Source organism: Cupressus sempervirens, chromosome 2 (genome assembly GCF_028749045.1).
Source record: "Cupressus sempervirens isolate cs-2001-9-10 chromosome 2, ASM2874904v1, whole genome shotgun sequence".
Lineage (NCBI taxonomy): Eukaryota > Viridiplantae > Streptophyta > Pinopsida > Cupressales > Cupressaceae > Cupressus > Cupressus sempervirens.
In genome coordinates, this window is record NC_143119.1 from 763,279,159 (window position 1) to 763,303,257 (window position 24,099).

The window sequence follows — 24,099 nt, forward strand, 5'->3', positions numbered from 1 at the left end:
CAGCCCAATACCATCGCAAGAAGCAATTTTGCATCACAACATAATAAAAATATCTAACCCTAAACCCTTTTATACATGTATTTTATGTCGTTTTAGGGTTATAACATGTCAGCCATAAATTAGCCATAATTTTAGTGGCGAATCTATGAATAGTACTATAAAAAATAAAATTATGGAGTATGTACAGTACTTTCCTAATCAGTCACCACAATCTAACAATCTCCCACTTGGGGACTGATCAGGCTCCACACTAAAAAAAAAAATCGCCCACTTGGAGACTGATCCTGTAGCTATACCACTACCACATGGGGCTCCCACTAGATCAAACCACCCTGGACTCTACTATTTTTTTTATTCATGTTCAGTCAACCGAAGCTGAAGAGGAGTTTAGCTTCTCCCTTGTTACAATCTTTGTTAACATGTCTGTTGGATTGTCATTTGTATGTATCTTCTCTAGCTTTAACTGTCCATCCTCCAAAATTGACCGAATGAAATGGTACCACAACTGTATGTGTTTGGTCTTAGAATGCGGAGCTGAATTCTTTGCAAGATGAATGGCACTCTGACTATCTGTGAACAAATAATTATCTTTCTGAGGATGTCCCAATTCTTTCAAGAAGAATTGAAACCATATCATCTCCTTGGCTGCCTCTATAGCAGCAACATACTCTGCCTCTGTAGTGGATAGAGCATTAATCTTCTGTAACTTAGAAACCCAGCTCACGGCTACCCCACCAACAGTAATGACATAACCTTTAGTACTTCGTCTGGTATCAATATCCCCTGCCAAATCTAAGTCAACATAGCCCTGCAAATCAGTAGTAGAGCCCCCAAAGTGTAAACACTTATTGGATGTTCCTCTCAAATATCTGAGAATCCACTTGAAAACATTCCAATGCTCAAATCCTGGATGACTCATATACCTGCTAACGACTCCCACTACATGTGCAATATCTGGCCTAGTGCATACCATAGCATACATCAAGCTTTCTATAGCTGAAGCATAGGGTACCTTGGACATGTTATCCTCCTGTTCCTATGTCTTAGGACACATCTCCTTAGTCAACTTAAAATGACCAGATAAAGGTGTGCTGACAGCTTTAGCATTTTCCATAGAGAAATGTTGCAACACCTTCTCAACATAATCAGCCTGAGATAGTGTTAATGTTCTGTTCTTCCTATCTCTACAAATCTTCATACCAAGGATTTTTTTGCTACCCCCAAATTCTTCATAGCAAATTTATGTGCTAAATGACATTTTAGCCCCTTAATATGATCCATGTTGGACCCAACTACAAGCATATCATCAACATATAAACATAAAATAATGTAGCTATCATCATCCAACCTCTTAAAATAAAAATAGTAATCTGAATGACACCTATTATATCCATGCTCATGCATAAAATTGTCAAATTTCACATACCATTGCCGAGGTGCTTGCTTCAAGCCATATAAACTTTTCTTCAATTTGCACACTAAGTTCTCCTTACCTTTGACCTCAAAACCCTGTGGCTGAGCCATATATATTTCTTCATCCAAATCATCATGAAGAAAGGCTATTGTAACATCCAACTACTCTAAATAAAAATCTTCAGTAGCCACAAGACTTAAAACATTATGAATAGAAGTCATTTTAACAACAGGAGAAAATATCTCATCAAAATCAATTCCCTTTTTCTGTGCAAATCCTTTTACAACTAACCTGGCCTTAAATTTTTTCTTACCTCCTTCCTCTTCTTTCAACCTGTAAACCCACTTATTTTGTAAAGCCTTTTTACCTGCAGGAAACTTGCACAAATCTCATGTCTTATTCTTCAGCAAAGAGTCCATTTCATCTTTCATTGCAGACTCCCACTGAATCTTAGTATCCACCTGCACAGCTTCACCATAACTTTCAGGTTCACCAACATCAGTAAGTAAAATAGAATACAAAGAGGGAGAAAATCTTTGTGGAGGTTGAATTTTCCTCATTGACTGTCTAACATTCACTAGTGTGTGTGGTATTTGTTGTTGCAGTTGTTGCACATCATAAGGAATGGCTGGAACATTAGCTTTTGGAGTATCATCTGGCACTACATAATCATCTTCTTTCTTCTCATGTTGTTGTAATAGATCTTTGTACAACACTTTCTCATTGAATATGACATCCTAACTTCTAAAAATTTTATGATTTTCAAAATCCCAAAGCCTATAACCAAATTCATTAATGCCATATCCAACAAAGACACATTTCTTTGATTTAGCTTCTAGCTTGGTTCTATTTTCAGAGTCTATATGAGCAAAAGCTTCACAACCGAAGGTCTTGAGAAAAGAATAACTCACCTTCTTACCAGTCCATGCCTCCTTTGGAATAACACAACACAAAGGAGTATAGGGACCTCTATTAATCAAATATACTGCATTATTGACAACCTCTGCCCACATGTGTAAGGGCAACCCAACATGCAACCTCATGCTCCTTGTGCACTCCATTATAGTCATGTTCATGCATTCAGCCACGCCATTTTCCTGTGGAGTCCTTGGAATATTTTTCTATCTACGAATACTATTAGTGGAGCAATAATCTTCAAATTCATGACTACAATACTCACCACCATTATCATATCTGAGACATTTTAATTTCTTACTAGTCTCATTTTCAACCAAGCATTTCCATTTCTTAAAAGTTTGAAATACATCAAATTTCTATCTAATGAAATAAACCCATACTTTTCTAGTTGCATCATCAATAAATGTAACATAATAATGAGAGCCACCAAGGGAAGATACCTGAGTTGGTCTCCATACATCTGTATGCACAAGCTCTAATTTCTCCTTTTTGTTTTCCTTCCCAATCTTTACAAAACTCACTCTCTTTTGTTTTCCATACACACAACTTTCACAAAAATCCATATTTACACATTTTAGACCTGGTAAAAATTTCTTTGAATGAAGTACTTTCATACCTTTCTCACTCATGTGCCCAAGTCTATTGTGCCACAGTTTTGTATTAGAATCTATAGCAGCTATTTGTTCTCCCTACTCAACTGCAACAATTGTTCTTGAACATTCATTTTTCTCTGAAACAATCAAAGTACAAGGAACAATATGACTTGTACAAAGATATAAGGTGCCTACTTTCACACCTTTTGCTACTACAAGGGAACCTTTTGAAACCTTCAAATTTTTATCATTAAACGTAACTATACAACCCTCATCACCGAGTTGCCCCGCTGAAATTAAATTCCTACTCAGCCTTGGAACATGTCTTACCTCATGTAGTAGCCAATGATTCCCATTCTGCAACTTAATCTTAATTTTTCCCTTTTCAACAATTTGACAGGGTTCATTATCCCTCAAATAAACAAGCCCAAAATCCCCTTGGACATAATCAATGAAATAACCTCTATGAGGTGTAGCATGAAATGAAGCACCAGAATCTAAAACCCATGAATCATCAATACTTTCTAAAGATAGAAGCAAAGCATCCTCTTCTGATTTGTTACTTACCACATTTGCCTCCTTGTCTCCATTTGATTTATCTCCTTCATTTTTCTTTCAATTCCAGCAATCTTTCTTTTTATGACCTAGTTTGCCACAATACCAACAGTCATTTGGTCCTCTTGATTGAGACCTCTTCCCCTTTGACTTTCCTCTTGATTTCCCACGATTTTCAGAGTTACTTCCTCTCTCAGTCGTTATGTCCCTACTTTGTGCATTCAAAGCACTTCCTGATGTAGATCCACCTGAGGATTTCCTATGACTTTCCTTACTCAAAACAACACCAATCACATCTTCACATTTTAGGGTACTAGATCCAGGAATAGAATTACTCACAGCCATTACCAAGCCATTCCAGCTTTTAGGCAAAGAACATAAAATTAAGAGAGCCCTAATTTCTTCATCAAAATTGATACCCACGGAAGATAACTAACTAGTAATAGTATTAAACTCATTTAAATGATCTGCAACAAATCCACCTTCTGCCATTTTCATATTAAATAAATGCTTCATGAGAAATACCTTGTTTGAAGCGGAGGGCTTTTCATACAGTGTCACTAGGGTTTTCATCAATTCTTCTATCATCTTTGCTTTTGTAATATTAAATGTCACTGATGGTGCTAGGCATAATCAAATGCTTCCAAGTGTCTTTCTATCCAAAAGATCCCATTCATCATTTGACATAGTTCCCTGATTCTTGGCTTTGCCTTTCAACGACTTCCATAAATCCTTCTAATATAGATAGTCTTCCATTTGCATCTTCCACAACTAGAAGTTATGCCCATTAAACCTATCAACCCTCAACTTACCCTCATTTTCCATTATTCCCACTCAACCATGAGACTCCCACTCGATTGTGAAACTTTCCTGCAGAGGATAACTGAAAAACAACTAGTCTTTGATACCACTTGTTAGGATAAACCACGAACAAAAATAAAAACTACATGCAAATATAACCAATAACAGAAAATAATAGATCACACAGAAATGAACACAAGGCACCAAGATTTAATGTGGTTCACCCAATCCCTGAGTTACATCCACCAAACAACAAGTCCGATCTTATTACAATCCAGTGATTACAACCTGATTACAGTCTGTGATCCCTTACAGCTTAATACTGCCGCAAGAAGTAATTTCTCATCACAACATAATAAAAATACCTAACCCTAAACCCTTTTATACAAGTATTTTATGTCATTTTAGGGTTATAAAATGTCGGCCATAAATTAGCCATAACTTTAGTGGCGAATCTACGAATAGTACTATAAAAAATAAAAAATTTGAGGCGATGCCTTGAACCCCACAAAATTATGAAGTATGTACAGTACTTTCCTAATCAGTCATCACAATCTAACAATCTCCCACTTGGGGACTGATTAGGCTCCACACTAAACAACATCCCAAACATGATAGACAAAGCCTCTATACCTACCTGGGGCACTACATCATACATCACTCTTGATCCATGAAATGGGATTCTTAATATCCTCTAGATGTACTCCAGGGTGATCGTCATCTCCCCCATTGGTAGATGAAAGGTGTTTGTCTCCAAATGAAAATGCTCCACCAAGGCTGTGAAAAGGTCGTGATTCACCAGCACTACTGGGATCTGGCATAGAGAAGACAGACCCAATCGCTTGATATGTGCCATGTCAGCAGCATTGAGACTCTAAATTAGAGCTCCATAGGGCAAAAAATGAGACCTAAATGACACATTGTCAAAGACCTCCTACATACACAACCAACAACGACAAGAAAACAATCAATACTCGGTCGATACAGCTGAACGATGAAGAAAAAAATGCAAATTTTAGGTTAAAACGCACAAATTTTTTTTTTTTAAAACAAATTGTACTTTGTTGTCACTGGATTTTGCGTGACATCTCAAGATCTCGCGCAATATTTCAACTCTTCACGTGAGAATTCACTTCTTTGAGCAAGAAATCAAATTCTTGCGTGAGAAATGAGATCTCGCGTGCAAAGATTGAGAGGAATTTCTCATTCTTCGCGAGAGAAGTGGGGGTCTCCCATGCGAGAAACTCCACCAAAGCGCACGAGAAAACACCAATCTATGTTTCTTTGTGCGAGAAGAGAATGTCTTTGCATGAGAAAGGACAATCTCGTGCGAAGACCGATTGACCCTAATTTAAAACATGCCTAAAAATGCAATGAATGACATCATAAATTATGAAAATGAAAGTACAAAGTTGGGAAATCGATGACTCACCGGAGGTCCATAGTCCACCAACAGACTGTGTCATCAGGACCACTCAAAATGATGATCTTGCATGTTCACTGCCATACCTCCCTTAGAGCTCAATCCACTAAAAGACAAAATGCACAAATGAATTGAAAATGACCCCTTAGGCCCTTATATAAGGGTTGACCTAATTTTTGAAAGTGCTATTATTTGTGTGAAAATCAACCCCTGGCTAATTTGACCATTCTGAATCTATTTTCGAGATCGAATTTGAAATCTGACACACCTAAGTGCCTTAAAAATGTGTTTTAAAATTTTGGGGACTGACACAATCGAACGCTTGTGCAGTTTGAATTTTTTTTGATATTTTGGGATTACCGGAATCCTCTCAACTCAAAATTCTTCATATTTTCAAAATTCATTTCTGAAATAGTCAACTCAAGTCAACTATGGTCAAATATGGTCAACTTCTGGTCAAACCTGGTCTTCTAGACCTTGAAATCATTGCAAATCAACTCTGAATTTTCTTCTGATTGTTCTGATCTCGTCTACATTCTGCTACATCTTGGATTTCTTCTGTATCTTTCAACATACTCCTTACATCATATTTCTAGTGTGTCATCTTTCGATTTTGCTCCCGAGGGGGCAAGATGATTACATCATTGAACTCGAATTCCAAATCAATCTGAATCCTTATTGCTCAAGGCATCTCGTTCCCATCTTATGTCCTCATCATTCAGGGCATCTCACCACTAGGGGCATCTTGTTCCCCTCTATCTGGCATCTTTGTCATATATCTCATCTTTCTATTAGTTGATTGTGTCAATTTCAGGTATCTAGGTGTTCTATCTGGATCCTTAAAGGTTAAGCTTCGTTCTAGAGATAATCTTTTAAATGCTTAACACTCTCAAGTATCTAGGTGTTCTATCTGGATCCTTAAAGATTAAATTCTGTTCTGGAGATAATCTTTTAAATGCTATCAATCTTACGTATCTAGATGTTCTGTCTGGACCCTTAAAGATTGAGCTCCTTTCTGGAGATTATCTTTTAAATTTTGTCGATCTCAAGTATCTAGATGTTCTATTTGGATCCATAAAGGTTAAACTTCATTCTGATGGAAACCTTTAGAATGCTTATCAATTTGGGTATCCAGGTGTTCTGCTTGGATTCCTTAGGATCAAGCTCCATTTTGGAGATGGTTCTTAAAAGCTTATCAATTGGTCTCTGTATCATCAACTTCGGAACTAATTTCATCTTTGCATCATGCTTTCTGATTTTCTTTGAATTGAATGTACTGCTCACACATTCATTCAAAGAGGGAAAAATGTAATACCCCAAAATTGGCTCATTGCCATTATATCAATTCTAGTCTATTTGATCAATTCTAAAGTCCTAATTAATTAGACAATTTTCATTCTGATTGTCGCTACTTGACTTAATTATCAAATGCATAAAAACCCTAAATCAACATTAATCATGCTCTTTATTTAATTCCCAAAGTATGGACTCGTATTAGTCACATTAAACCTGCTGATTAAGATTTAATTTAATTTAAAGTATTTACACTTTAATTAAATTATATTATATCCTAAGACTAATGTACTAAGGATTAAATTTATTTAATTTAATAATTATACTTGTTTTAATTAATTAAATGCAATCATTTAATTAAATAGAAAATGCATTCATGAGTTCATATCTCACTTTATTAAATTAAATAATATCTTCAAAATCTTCTCTTTAGTTCTAAATGGAAACTTTGAGTGAACTATCTATCAAATTGGAATCAATCTAGTTAAACTTGATCTCACACCCATGACAAGTTTAGTTAACTGCTCATCACACTCAGATAAAAAACAATTCACTTCACCTGCACAAGGAAGTTTCCATCTTAATTGAATCTTTGCTTCAATCTTGACCATCGATCCGAGTTGATCTCACCTATTGATGGATTCCAGGAACTCTATTTAAGGGACTCTTAATTCCTCATTAAAGAGGTTGAATTGAATTGATGTTGAAATTCATACTCACTTAGCTCATATATTTGCACACATTTACATTCCTAGCTTAATCTCATTTAGTTTAAATATGCATATGTTTAATCTAGTTTCCTTTACATGTTTTTAGATTAAGCACATATCTCATTTTAGATTACATTGCATTCTCACATAGATTAGTTGCATATCAAATCCTTCATTCTTAGAGGGTCTGGTTGTCTAAGCCTCATCTCTTAGGATTTTGAACAGGCAAAATCCCTTTAGATAAGAGGCAATGGGTCATGTTGTTGAGTGTTCTAGATGAACAATTCAATGTTCATTCCAGGATGACTTCACAGGTAATGACCACGTTGAAGTGTGTGTGAGGTTCAAAGGCCCGCATTTCATACATACAACAACCAGATTAGATGTTGTGGAGACTACATAGAGGAGAGGAGCACATCTTGATGATTTGAGTAATGATAAAGCAGCAACACCAAACCCTAATGTAGAACCCAAAGAAGATCAAGATGATGCAAGGTTGTTGGGAGTGTTGTCTAGGGAAAATTCAAGGCCTATTGTTGAAGTTGTTCCTTATGATGGGAAATTGGATACCAATGATGTGTTGGATTGGATCTCTAAAATGGAGAAGTTCTTTGAGAATAAAAACACTTCTGATAATAGGATGGTGAAGATTGCAGTTACAAAGTTGAAAGGACATGCCTCACTATGGTGGGAGCATTTGCAAACTGATAGACAGAGGAGAGGAAAGGAGAAGATCAAGACTTGGGAAAAAATGGTGAACAAGGTAAAGAACAAGTTTCTTCCTGTTGATTACCATGTTAGTTTGTTGAGAAAGATGCAAAATTTGAGACAAAGAGACATGACCATGAAGGAGTATACTAAGGAATTCTATAGACTAGACATTAGATCTAGACATGTGGATGATGATGTTGAGAAAATTGCAAGGTACATAAATGGATCGAGATCTAGAATTCAAGATGAGTTAAGTTTTGTGAAATTGGAAAGTGTGGAGGAAGCATGTCAATATGCCTTGAAAGATGAGGATATCTTAACAAAGAAGCATGAACAAAGATAGAGAGGTAGAGGTGGTAGATTCCAAAGAGGCAAAGGTAGATCTTATGGAGAAGGTGGTAGATATGACAGTTTTGTGCAAGATAAGAAAAAATCTGAATGGAAGAATGATGATAAAGAAAAGATCGAGTAGAAAGGTAGTGATTCTTACCGAGAAGGTACTAGTTCTTACCAAGGAAGAGGTAATTCTTATTCTAGAGGTGGTTTTCATGGTAATTGTTTCAGATGTGGTAAAAAAGGGCACAGATCTTTTGAATGTAGATCCTCTAAAGGTGGGCAAGTTAACATAAATATTGTGGTTCAAGGAGACACTAAGGGTTCACTGAGTGGACTTGAGGCTAGGGAAAATTTGATGGTGAGAGGAACCTTATGTAATAAGGGAAGTGATGATGAACCTTCCCTTAGGATAAGTCTTTTCAAGGTCAGATGTAAGATGGTTGGAAAATGTTGCAAGGTTCAAAGGTTCGCCTTGGAAACCTAATCTCCTACAAACTACTACCAAATTTCTTGGGAGACATGCCTTCTCTTGCTTTGAAATGTGTAATTTTGGTTTGATGGTTTTGTTACACCATTTCTAGCCCACTCAAATAATTGAAAAAAATCTTAATATATGTTAGGTTTAAAAAACTTTCACTTTCCTTATTTGAAACATATCATTAACATAGGCTTTAACAAGAATTGCCAAAAATATGATTTCTGATTGGATGCTGCCAAAAAAGTTTAATCTTGAATTATGCAAGAAGCCTTAGCAATAGTTACTACCATATGCATGGCAATGCATGGGGTTTGGAACATTCAATTGGTTTAATGGTTTGTGTCGAGGCATGTAAAGCCAGAGTGGAGAGTTTGGATTGTAGATTTTCTTTGCATTGCAAAGCCAAGTATAGGATTTCAAATGGGTCACATTGGTTACTAGTCACATGTCCTTAGATACCAAAAACATCTCTACCATTTCATCATATACAAGGTGTGGACAATTTTTATGACCTGAAATTGAATGGCCAAAAAAATATGGTGAGTATTATGTGGTTATATACTAGATTGGGTGATGGTGAAAAATTATGGATAGAGAAAAGATGAGTTTGATAAGTCACACCTCAAATTCCTATTAGAAGAATACTAGAGGGGTTTGGATACTAATAAATATGAGCATTTACAAAGAGGTGGTGGTGGGAGAAGGAGGAGACACGATAATGCAACAACTTCCTCATAAGGCCAATGGGACACACAATGAAGGAATACTAAGGATAATGGAAGGGAAGAAGACTAGAGATGTGGTTTCAAAGGATGGGTTGTACAATAAAATGACAAAGATGATCAAGGGTAGCAACTGAGGATCCAAGTATGTCAAAGCCAAAGGTGCAATCATTTTTAAGATGTGAATTTGATTTTTTTGAATTTGAAATGAATATTCAATGTTATTGTAATAACCTTTTGTGATGTAGTTTCAGCATCTATAAATATTTTTTTTAATGATTGTAACATACATACATCAAACTAATACTATATGTCAGGTGGAGGGGAGGTCATTTTGGATATACAATTGACAACCAATGAAAAGGGGTCAAAGGATTTTTGGGATTATTGGAATGCAATATTTTTTTTATGGGTAATGAATCAAAACCTACTCTAATTATTATTTTTTGAGATTTATTATTATTATTTTTAAAGCTTGAGTAGACTCAAACCAAGGATCTCCCAAATGAGAGACTCACAACTTTACCATTGTGTTGTAGTTTTTTGCTTGAATGTCAAAGCTATCAAACTTCCACAGTCCGTCTAAATCTTCAAGAAATTTTGGGATATGATTGTGTACATTTTTTTATCATCAACATTTCAAATCATACCATGTGATCCATCATTAGTATGCAAGAGATCAAAAGGAGAAGAAAGTTGACCTCCTTTTGATCTCTCACATCCTTATGATGGATCATGTAGCGTGATCTTAATTGAATTGATAGTAAAAAACCTTACATAATCAAATCCAAAATTTCTTGAAAAATATTATATACTAGTTTTTATTAACATAAAATTGAAGTAAATTTTTTTAAAGAAAGACTACAAATTGAATCCTCCCCCACTCAACCTCTCCCCTTGAGGATGAAGGGGAAAAGAGAATGATAATTTTCATCATCCTCCCAATCCTTGTAGTTAGATGAAAATGTCAATATCATCAATCACAGGTCTCTAGTACTCCATCTTTCTTGAATATGAGGATAGATGTGACAAATGTGTATGTATAGAGACTAGATTTCCTTATAGTTTTGAATCATACAGAGTAGTCTCAAGATTGCAATATGCTCCCATTCCAAAACATGTAGTAATGTCCCATGCAGTTAGACTCACTCCATCATAGTATACAACTTGATGAAGATCATGATATAAGTGAGCTAACAAGCACAAACCCATGTGAGTTGAGTGCCACCCATGACCATGTTCTCGAGCATGCACTCCCATTCTAAATTGCCAATCCATATGACCTCCTCTCTAGACATAGGAATCCCCCTATAACCCTAGCCAACACTATTGGGAGTGGTTAATAATATATAACCATTGCTCTCTAGCTGATGTCTCCTTGTTTAATCTCTAGGTCACCATGTTTGAATGCCCATTGTGGAGAATGGTCATCCCCCATCCAATCATATCGAGCTCCCCAACTATCTTTGATATACAACACACACATCCTCAAGAGTATCTGAAACCTCTATAGTAGTACATATATATTAAGTGGCTCTTACTATGCCACCTTTAAACCAATATAAACACGAGCCCTATGTTACCCTTGATCTTAGGTATAAAGGTCATAACCATAATTCTATGTAAGTGAGTACACCAAGCTACATCTCATATAGATCAACGTACTTACACCAGGTAAGAGGGTATTATTCTTGCAACATCAACACTAGTGCATTAATTTGTGATCAAACAACCATTGCTTCAGCCTATCAAGTGCTTGATCACAACTAATCAACTAGTCAAACTTGCCTAATTACATAAATTGTATAACTACCCCTATTTATACATTTTTATCAAATGCACGACATTATTTATCAAAAGCACAACTTTTTATTGGAAGTGTATTTACCCTAATCATTTGTATAATTTCATAAATTGCATAACACTAGTAATCATTTGTATAATATCCTACCAAATAAGATCACTTAGCATATGCCTAGGATTGTGCATACACACAAGAATGAGCTTCAAATACATTGTTGGAAATCACAAGCGTAGTTTTTGCTATCATATGCTGAAATACTCAGTTCCAACACATGATTAATTTAACTTCCTCCCTTATAAATAACACATTGATTTCAACACAGGGACACTTGAAGTGGATAAATATCGAGTCCTTGTATTCTTGCTGATCAAACCGTTGCATTTACCAAAATCTATGTGTTTCCATCATAATTTTTTCATCTTTTTTCTCACTCTAGGATCTTCTTTGAAAATGAAGGATGCAAATTGAACACCAAGCTCCTATATTTTGTAGCCTAATATTTCTTGTTACCTCATCATGGTCTTGTGTGACTCTAATCACCCTAATCTGACTCCATTTTCTTCCAAATTGATCAAGTTTTCTTCCAAGCATGGATTTACAAACTCAATTCAATAAACAACCAATGATGTTCTAAATCATGAAATGCAACAAAATAAACTATTTTATAGCTTAATCTATGGTACACTTCATTGTTCTCATATCCTAATATCTATCAAAATATTGATTTTTCCCCCAATTATGCAATGCGTGTACAAGATGATGTAAAGTAATGGGGTGTGGTTGAATTGATGATGCAAAAGCTATTAATGCAAGATGAAAAGATAGAAAAATGATAGCATGAAAACATAAGTGATAATGGTTAGTCAAATGAGAACAAATAAGCTTTTTATATTAAAACTTTGAAGAGAATCGATGGTGGAGATTTTATGAGAGCTACCAAAGATCAACATATGAGAATTGATGAGAGGAATTGGTAGAGAGTTAAGTGACTACATGACTTGGATAAAGATAATTGTTTCATCAATTAAATGGGTTGATTCATTAATTGACTAAGTTGATCGATATTTTAAATAAAGTAATTAAGTGGTAAGCCAATTTGAGTTGATTTATCCATTAAACTAAAAATCAGTAAGAGTTGAGAGGAGGAAGTGAAAGAATAATAAAAATTAAATAATTAATAATTACTTAATTATGTACATGAGCAAGAATTAAATAAGTAAGAAAATAAATGCTTTTTTTGGTCCCCAATGCCCCACTTGAACATGGCAACCTTGTAAAAACTAATTTTGAATTAATAAAAAAATATTAATGTCTTTGGTCTATTATCTATGAAAATAAAAAACAAAAAAATGACCTTAATTATCTCATTCACAAGATAGTGTCTTGTTAGGGTTTTTCTTTAGGGTTTTCAGCATCGCAATAAGGATAGGCTTGCTCTACGATTCTCATCCCCTCGTTTACTTAGCTGTCAATGCTTGTACTCCATAAACGGAAGGGTAGACTTGTGCTGAAGCTGATATTGGACCCTCCATTTTATTTCAGATGAAAGGTAAGCACGAAGTTTGATCTTGTTCTGTTTCTGATCTCAGTCATTCGTTTTGGAACCGTAAATGTTTAGTGATCAGCTAAGGCTATTGAGCAGTAGCGTGGTTGATGTAATAATGAGATGGGAAAAAAACCCATTAGGGTTCGTTGGAGATCTACAAAAGCTTCATAACATTCACTCAACAAGCTTTGATTCTAGGGTGATTTTGGGGATGGGCGGTTCTAGTAAAATCATTTTGACAAATGAGTTCTTTATAAATCTGTCCCATCGGCCTTTTGAATCAAGTGTATTTCATGCCACAAAACTTTTCTGTTGGCACGCGATGGAATAATTCAATTCATTCTAGGGCTTTGATGAACCTGTTGAAGAGTTCTTAGAAGTTTTTCATGGATTACCTTTGTCTCTTACAGTTTTTGGAGGACAACTATGTCAAGAATTTAATAATTTTTGATATTGTTGTCTTGATATTAGATAGAGACTGAAAGTAATATATATCATTGTTAATGAATAAGAGCAATGGATAGTTTTGAAAGCAGCATGTTTCTTTATCGGGAAGAAACATGTGGTCATCATGAGGAGCTAGAATATAGATATATACCATTGGTCAACTGAGCAAATTGGACACTGCAATTTGCAGAAAAAGTAAAATGTTAAAATGACACAATGGGTGGTTATGGTAAAATTGCATTTCCAAAGAATTAACACAAGAATAAATTCTTGTGCATCTATAACAACATTGTTTTATAGATCTGTGAGATGCTCACAGTTGTGATTGAGGTGGATCATTTGAACCAAATAGATACTCTACCGTAATCTATTGTTAGCAATTAAAAGTTATGGATTGATTAATATGATTGTTGTCCTAGCTGACAAATGATGTGTCAATTACAATTATGTGTCCCTTGTTTGAGTATGTTCCTTCATGTATGAAGTTCAGATAATGATCAAAGTTTGCCTATCTCCAATGGCTTTTGCTTATTTCTAAAATCATTGTGTTAATAAATCAGTGAGTTAAACAATTATTAGGAATGGATTATCTTAATTCTCTCACAAGATCTTTTCTTCTCAGTGATTTCTGTTTTTTGTATGTACTGAAATTTTAGTTAATGTTGCATTCAAGGGTTGCATGAGAGAATAAAAAATTTCACTTATAGGAAATTATTGTGTTCTCAGAATTTCTTCAGTTGCCTCAAAGGCTTTAGAAGAATTCATCTTCCTCAAGTTTAAGGACCAAGTTGTGTTTACCTGTCCTTCCCTTTTTTTTTGGTTAGCAAGTGAAATGAGTATACTCTCTACTGTTACACAAGTTGGAGGAGGTCTTTAGCAGGTCCAGGATGAAGAAAATGGTTTCCAATTCTGAGTATGTAGAAGGGGATAGTTTACATGAATGCGAGATTTTCACAGTTCAGAATAATTATGCATTGTTTTTAAGCAATTTTCTCCCTGCCAAATCTATAATTTCTCCTACAATGGATGAGAAAACTGTGTTTTCTGAATTTCTTCATTTACCTCATAATGCTTTTGTAGAATTCAATGCCTTCTAAAGGGTAGGGATTGGAGACATGGAATTGAAATTAAGTACTAACCCAAAGTTAAGGAAAATCTTCTGTTTCTCTGTCTTTTCCTTTTATTTTCAAGCATAAGTGAAATGAATATTACTCTCCTCTCTTACACAAGTAGGAAGGGGTGTTTAGAAGGTCCAGGATGAAGTTGGTTGCCAATTCTTATTACGTAGGAGAGGGATAGTTTACATGATTTTGATGTTAACATAGTTCACAAGAATAATCCATTGTCTTTAAGCAATAATTACTGCTAAATCTAGATTTTGTTCTACAATTTATGGGATTTTTTTCTAGTGTATGAACAAGGAAAAAATCCTACCTCTAAAGAACAAATCTTTATCCCTTCTGAAAAAGGAATTGCTTATGCAGACATCAAAAGGGCTCATGAAAAAATAGTTTTTACAGTTATCAATTAGATTAAAAACCAGAGTACAACTGTATTCTGATCTTGCTAAATCTTGCTGCTCTTTTCTATGCATATTGATGGAACTGACATGAGTGGAGGAATTACACTAATCTCTGTTTGGCGTTAGATTGTGCACGCTGCTTGCATCCTGTAGAGGAGAATTATAAGTTTTTGCAATGTAAATCAAGCAATTATCTTGTGTTCACAATTCCTCTCGAAGCCATTTTACTCAACTAAATACAGTGCTTGCCACTCAGAATTTATTGAAACCATCCAGCCAAAATGCAAGAGTGGGTGTATGATTAAATAGAAAGATCATGAAGAGAGTTCAGATGTATTTATGAAGTATAAAAGATTCAATATAGAGGAAATTGCAAATTCTATAGGAAATAAGTAAGCAGCATCCATCCAGGTTAAAGAATAGCAGTGCAAAAGGATTGAAATTCACTTTTGATTACATAAGATGGAAGAGTTTAGCTTCACAGCTGTTGATTGCATTTGTTTATGTAACAAACTCCATTTTCACCATCTGCTGGAAGGATACTGGTCAAAATTGAAGAGTTTAGCTTCACAGCTGCTGATTGCATTTGTAAACATCCACGAGTTCACATCTCTTCTGATATGTAAGAAAACATATCTTACTATACCTGCTGTTTTCTTTATTCAATAATAGTAAATTACATCACCAAATCTCTCTAAAATCTACGGTTTCAGCTCCCCTCTTTATGATCAAGAAACTCCTAAATCAACTCCTTCAAAGATTACAAAACAACAGTTTGAAACGAACATAACTAACTCTTAAATCTAATCCTAAGAAAAGGTTATCCTAAATCTGGGGATCGGTTGGCCTGTGCCTCCTAAATCACAGGAGTCAGTTTTGCATCATCTTCAAAAGATTTAAAGCCTCATTAAGAAACACCATTTTATGCATAACAGTTTGTGTGCTTACACATTTTGCATATGATTGAACTCGCAACTAGAGCATCTGACAAATCATTTCCAACATATCAGTTCCTCTCTCTGGTTGGCTAATCAGGTACGTTTTATGCAGCCTGGGGTTGATTCTGTTGGGCATGTCTCTGACCTTAGTTTGGGTAAGAAGCGCTTTCCGCATCAACTGATGTTGCACCATTCTGAGGGATTTGCAGATAGAGCTTCTACCATAGTTGGGAACGCCCTCATCAAGTTCCAGTGGCTGTCACGACAATTGGATTTTTCATTGCCATGATGCTTTCAAGATCATTTAGATTAAAGGCTTCTCTTTCGATTAGGAACTGAGGTTAGATTACTGGATTAGAGATTTCATTTGCAGCATTGTAAATTCTTTTGGACGTGGCTATTCTTTCTACAAACTATACAGTTGACCAATTTTCAAAAAAATTGAAAACATCATGGATTTTTTTTGAAAATTTCAGCATTTGATCTTCATGATCTGCATAGTTTATAGTCGAAAACAACAAAAAATTTGGAAAAAAATCACTACGTTCTTGTGATTGGAATTACTGCATTTTGTTTGGAGATTAGCATGATCAATTTAAGTTCTTTGATGTTTCAAGAATAGAGATAGAGATGGGATGTATATGTTTTGGGATGTTGTTTTCTAGAGGACTATTTATCAATATGTAAATAATAATAATGAGAGCATTAGTATAATAATTTAATAAATTTCACTAAAGCATTGTAAAAATAAATATTAAAAAATTATTTTCCAATAATGTTCCGATACTATATAAAAGTTCTATTCAAAAGTTAAAAACATTAAAATACATAAGTCTATGAAACTAAGCTTCTTTCATGTTATCAAAAATCCAAAGACTTCAAACTATCTTAATTACTATCACCCTCTAATATAGATGAAAAGTTTTGGAGTATGTTTTTTAAAAGTCTTTTTAAAACATCAAAATACACAAGCTTATGAAACTAAAGATTTGTTCAAGCTATCAGTATAGAAGCTATCAGTATAGAATAACTATGTGGGATCATCCAAATAATAAACATTTTGAGAGCAAGTAAAGTACAATCATATTAAGAAACAAAATAGCACTTTTTTTTTAATTTCAAAAGTTGAAAATTGAACTTTTCAAAAATAGTATTGAGATTCAAACTTTACATAACAAGGGCTGCAGGCCTAAGATTGAAGATTGAAAGAATAAATATGATAATAGCCACTTGTAACATATAATCAGCTGTAATTGACAAAGAAAAGGCCAGTTAGCCTTACAAATTTTAGTGAAGAAAGAAAAAACTAGTTCTATGTGCTCTAACATTTTGCTTCCAAAGCAACTATAAGACAACGTTCAAGACTAGTCAAGTTTGAATGATAATATAGTTCAGTACAATGTTTCACAATTGTGGAAGCCAATAAAAGAAAATTTCAAATACTTTATATGAATAATTAGCAATATTTTTCATAGTTGGGTTGGAAAGGATAAATACCTTAGGACACATAAGAAAAATAAGTAACAAAAATATAAAATTGAAAAAAAAAAATACTATGACAAGAACAATTTTTTTTGTGTTTGGCACTAGAAACAATATTAACTAGGTACGTTTTATTTTGTGTATAACCTGGTACATTTTATGTAGCTTGGGGTTGATTCTGTTGGGCATGCTTATGACCTTTGTTTGGGTAAGAAGAGCTTCTACCTTAATAGGGAATGCCCTCATCAGGTTCCACTGGCTGTCATGGCAACTGGATTTTACATTACCATGATGCTTGATCATTTAGATTACAAGGCTTCTCTTTAGATTAGGCTCTGAGGTTAGATTACTACATTAGAGATTTCAATTGTGGTATTGTAAATTCTTTCGATCAGTATTTAGGTTCTTTGGTGTTTCAAGGATAGAGATAGAGATGGGATGTATAAGTTTTGGGATGTTGTTTCTTAGAGGACTATTTATCAATATATAAATAATAATAATGAGAGCATTAGTACAATAATATAATAAATGTCAATAAATCATTGTAAAAACAAATATTAAAAAATTATGTTTAGTTAATATATAAAAGTTCTTAATATGTATTCAAAAGTTTAAAACATTAAAATACAAAGTCTATGAAACTAAGCTTCTTTCACGTTCTCAAATATCGAAAGACTTAAAACCAACTTAATTACAATCACCTTCTAATATAGGTGAAAAGTTTGGAGAATGTTTATGTAAAATGTCAAAATACACAAGTTTATGAAACTACGATTCATTCAAGCTATCAATATTTAATGACTGAAAACCATTTGAATCACTATCACTCTCTAACAGAGGCGGGATCATCCAATGATATCGCACTATGGATAGTGCCAAATAATGAACATTTTGAGAATAAGTAAAGTACAATCATATTAAGAAACAAAATGACACATTTTTTTAATTTCGAAAGTTGAAAATTAAACTTTTCAAACATAGTATTGAGATAGCTAAGTTCCTACCTAAGATTGAAGATTGAAAGAATAAATATGATAATAGCCACTTGTAACATATAATCAACTGTACATTATAAAGTCTTGCGTTTGACTTTGGCTTTCGCACCCGACTTTATGGCGACTGCTCTGGCTCTAGCTGCTGTTGCTTTTCAGGCCAGGGCTTCTTTTGATCCTAATGGGGATATTCGTTCCCCAAGAGCTGTAGGCGGTTCAATCATTTCCTATGCTGATGTGGTTGCTTATGGGGCTGGTCTTGGTGGCCAAGCTATGCGTCCAGGGCTCTGTGATGCTGTGCCTATTGCAGTTAGTAACCCGATAATGATTGATTTAGAGCTTGATATTGTTGATGAGGTCTCTGTTTATATGGATGATCTCTCTTCCAATGTTGTTATCTTTTGTTTTAAGGGTTTCTGGCCCTCTTTGCCGAAGCTGCATGCTTGGATTAGCCATGTTTGGAAGCCCTTCATTTCAAGTACAGCTCAGATATACCTTGTGACAAGAGGTTTCTTCATTGTGAAATTTGAAACTTCAGAAGATAGAAATGTAATTCTGCGCTGTGGTTTCTCATGGAGGAGAAGTTTCCTTTGATGGCTAAACCTTGGTATAAGGAGTTTGACTCAGCAACAGAATCTTTTAATTGGATTCCTCTGTGGGTCAGGGTGCCGAATCTCCCCCTTCACCTTTGGGTGGATTCTGTCTTAGAGGCAGTGGGGGAAGCCCTTAGGGACTTCTTGATGGTAGATACTGCATCTTCCAATGTGTTTAGGATGACGTATGCTTGCATCCTGGTTGAGATCAATGTCTCCAAGGGACTCCCTGAAATGATTATGTTGAAATCTTTGCATGGCTCTTGGATTCAGCCTCTTGGTTATGAGGGCATCCCCTTTCAATGCAGGATATGCCACAAGACCGGCCATCTTGCTACTCGTTGCTCCTCTAAAAAATCTGGACTGAAGAAGTCTCCTTCTTGGTGGAAGGGGGGTGTCTCAGATGCTCACTACACTGTTCACAAAGATTCCTCTGATGGGAATGGTGACTCTTCTCAGGACAGTGTGGTGGTGGACTCGACTGCTAGTTTTAATGGCATGACTATCCCTACAGTGGTGACCTCTTCTGATCACCTTCCTTCGGATTTTGGCTCTGGCGATTTGACTGTTGCCCCACCTGTGGCTTCGTCTCTGGATTTTGCAGCCCCATCTCTGGATGTTGATTCTTCTTTTGTGGTTCATTCCCCAGCTACAGGGGTTTTAGGGGATGGTTGTGGTGTTGTTGACTTTATAGGGCAGAGGGCAGTTGGTTTGGTGGAGGAGGGATGGACCATAGTAAAAGGTAAAAATGTTAGGTCCTCCACTCCTTTTGATATGGCATTACGTTCTCAAAAGTTGGGAACAAAAGGGAAAGCTTGATTGCGGATGCCCCTTTCTTTGGTTTTCCTAGCTCTTTTGGCATGTTGTTCTTTGTTGTCTGACATGGTAAGGGACCTATTGTGTATTCTTCCTTTTTACCATGGGGTTTCAGGTGCCCGTTCAAATTTTTTTTGTATGGCTAATGAGTACTATGTTATCTGCGATGCCACCCTGGTCATTGTCTCTTGTTGGGTGACCTGTTTCACCTTTGGACTGTAGTTTTGTTTGGTTGGGGCTTTGTTGAAAATTATATGATTTGTAAAGGGTTTTAGGCTCCCTTCAAAACCTGTTTTTCTTATCAAAAACATATAATCAACTGTAATTGACAAAAAAAAAGCCAGTTAGCCTTACTAATTGTAGTGAAGAAAGAAAAAACTAGTTCTATGTGCTCTAACATTTTTACTTCCAATGCAGCTTTAAGACAACACTAAAAACTAGTCAAGTTTGAATAATAATATAGTTCAATCCAATGTTTCACAATTATAGAAGCTAATAAAAGAAAAATGTAAATACTTTATGAATAATTTAGCAATATTTTTCATAGTTGGGTTGGAAAGGATAAATACTTTAGGACACATAAGAAAAATAAGTAACAAAAATATAAAATTGAAAAAAAAATACTAAGACAACTTATATTTAGTGTTTGGCACTAGAAACAATATTAATAGTTTATCTTCCCAGCCAAATTTCCTGTACACTAAGCCACTCTCTATTTCCAAAAGTGCAAGTACAAAACCAATCCATGATACAAAAAATGAATAGACAACATTGCCAATCACGATCCTATAAACATGCACCTTACAACTTGCTCTGCCTATGCCAATTCTTCTAGAAGAAATAGTCGTAACCGCCACAGGAGCTTCAACCAATTTAGGAGATTGAATGGTTGCTTGTTCAATTGAAGCGGCTTGATCCTTAGCAACTGCATGTCATTGTATATAGACAGTTTCATGGGCAAGAATCATTGAGAATGATTTAGAAACTCTAAAACACATGCAATTATCAAATATGTATTTAAAAGTTCAAAACATTTAAATACGTCTATGAAACTAAGCTTCTTTCATGTTATCAAATATCCAAACTTCAAACCATCTTAATTACTATCACCCTCTAATATAAATGAAAAGTTTGGAGTATGTTTTTAAAAGTCTATGTAAAACATCAAAATACACAAGTTTATGAAACTAAGATTCATTCAAGCTATCAATATCTAACGACTCAAAACTATCTGAATCACTATGTGGGATCATCTAATGATATCTCACTATGGATAGTGCCAAATAATAAACATTTTGAGAGCAAGTAAAGTACAATCATATTAAGAAACAAAATAGCACTTTTTTTAATTTCAAAAGCTATAAATGAAACTTTTCAAACATAGTATTGAGACTCAAACTTGACATAACTTAAAAAATTAAACAAAAGTAATTCAATTGAGTGTATATCATTCTCTTCCTTTTAAAATTACAATAGTTGTTTTCATTGTCATACATCTAAATTTTGAATGTACTATTTTGATTCACACATTGAGGTATATAAGCGAACCATTTTTTTTTCCTTTAACACATGTTCTTGGTCATAAGTATGGCTAGTTGTCCCCACACAATTAGGGACGTTTCTTGTTGTTTCCACAGTTGAGCAGGTATCAAGGTTAAGAGGAGAATGTCCACTTGGTGTCTCTTTTTCTTCAAAATGACTAGTGGACGGTAACACTAGGTTTGAGGGTAGGGGATCATGTGTCATTGTGTTTCATGTGTTTTTATCTATTATGAATGTTAGGAAACCCATGAAAGCCAGTAAACATTTAGTTTTTATTAGATTTTGTGTGTTGATATTGATAGGATCTTGTCAATCATTATAAAACTATGTTCTAAACTTAGGATTTGGAAGTTAAAAATGCATTACTATTCCTCTTCATAGATTTTCTACCATTTCCATAAAGTTAAGACATGTCTCCATTTATTCAAAGGTATTAAATAAAGCTTTATATTTAGATAAAAATATATAACGAATCCTCAAATACATGGGAAGAATTATCAGAATGTTTTAAAGGAGCCATTTGATATAATGGATAAAAAAATTGGTATTTTTTTGTCTGCCTTGTTGGGGATGTGTAGGGGTCTCCTTTTTAGGACACGTGGGGATCTCCCTTTATAAACAAAATAAAACTTAATTTGTGACTAAGTTCCCTTTGGGTGAGTTGAGATTTTCTTAAAAATTACTCGGGAAACCAATGACTTCTAAGCCATGAGAAGAAATATCCATTCAATTATATCATATGCTTTCTCAAAGTCAAGAAGAAGCATAGTAGAATTTTGATTCTAGCTCTTGGACCAATTCATTCCCCCAACTTGTTACGAGGTTATCATGGACATTTCTTCCCTTAAAGAATCTCGTTTGAGTACCACTGATGAACTTAGGGAATATATTAATCAATTTGAGAGCCACAATCTAGCCAAAATTTCATAGTACATTTAGTAGAGCAATCAATCTCAAATTCTATAAAAACCCCCTCTTTAGGTAGGAGCTTGATGACACTCTATTTTACTTTTGCCCACCTGACTTTTCTTTGAATGCTTCTTTGTAGACATAGAAGAAGATCATAGATAATCTAATCACAATTAGCTTTGCAAAACTTTGTTAGGAGCCCATCAATATGGGGAGGTTTATCATTGTTTTTTATTAAGGAAAACAGGTTTTAGAGGGAGCCTGAAACCCTTTACAAATCATAAAATTTTCAACGAAGCCCAAACCAAAAAAAAAACTATAGACCAAAGGTGAAACAGGTCACCCAACAAGACATAGTGACCAAGGTGGCATCATAGATAATAGAGTACTCATCAGCCACACAAACAAGTTTTGAATGGGCACCTGAAGCCCCATGGTAAAAAAAAAAGGAATAGACAATTAGTGTCTTACCATGTCAGACAACAAAGAAACAATAGGCCAAAAGAGCCAGGAAAACCAATGAAAGGGACAACCACAACTCAAGATTTCCCTTGTGGTCCCAACCTTTGAGAATGTAAAGCCATATCAAAAGGAGTGGAGGGCTTGACCTTTTTTTCCTTTAACTATGGTCCATCCATCCTCCACCAAACCAGTTGCCTTCTGCCAAGAAAAGTCAAAAACACCACAACCAACCCCTAAAACCCCTGCAGCCGGGGAATGAACCGTAGTAGAAGAATGATCAATAACATCCAAAGATGGGGCAGCAATATCCAAAGACAAAGTCGTATGTGGGACAACAGTTGAATCACCAAAGACAGAATCTGGATGAGGGTGATCAGAAGATGTCTCCACCGTAGGGAAAGTTGTGCCATCAAAAACAATAGTCAAGTTCGCCACCAAAGTGTCCTGAGAAGAGTCACAATTCCCAATAGAGGAATCTTTTTGAATCGTATAGTGATCATTTGAAACCCCCTTCCACCCAGAAGGAGACTTCTTCGGTCTAGATTTTTAAGAAGAGTGGCGGGCAGTGAGGTGGTCGATCTTGTGGCATATCCTACAAGAGGTTTATCATTGTTGACAATCTAAATAGTCTTAATAACTTCATCCATTGTGATATCTTTATCTGAGTTGAACAAGAAAATGAATAAAAGTATCATTATTATTATATTACTTTTTTTCTTATGGCATTACAAATTATTATAAAATTACAAATGCTCCTACACTAGTTACTCCATGCAGGAAAATACATAAGTTTCACCTTTTGAATTCTAAATAAGTTCATCTAAGAACTAGCCATGATGATTAATTTGAGGTTGCCTCATTCAAGTAGCATTTTGGTTGCTTTCCTATTCACTTAACTAGATACTCTTGATATTTTGTATCTTTCATTATCCTCTTGATCTCAACTAATGTGTGAATTAGCTATTGTTTATTTTCATATAATTGTTATCCCCATTTTGAAAGTTCCATTCAAATATACTATAAGCCCCCTTTGAAAACCTCACTTTTTAAATGTGCAAGAAACAACTCACTTATAATTGTACTTTCCTTGTT

General features: G+C 34.9%; 1 long non-coding RNA gene across 2 annotated transcripts; it reads left to right on the top strand.

Annotated features, from left to right (window-relative positions):
* The first annotated feature begins 13,119 nt into the window (after nt 1-13,119).
* Nucleotides 13,120-16,681, top strand: LOC149575689 (uncharacterized). 2 transcript variants are annotated; one of them, XR_016360212.1, is made up of 2 exons: nt 13,120-13,307; nt 16,309-16,681. It is a non-coding gene; the product is annotated as an uncharacterized LOC149575689 (long non-coding RNA). The 2 variants fall into 2 exon arrangements; XR_016360211.1 differs by having other exon boundaries at nt 16,324-16,681.
* The last annotated feature ends 7,418 nt before the right edge of the window (nt 16,682-24,099 follow it).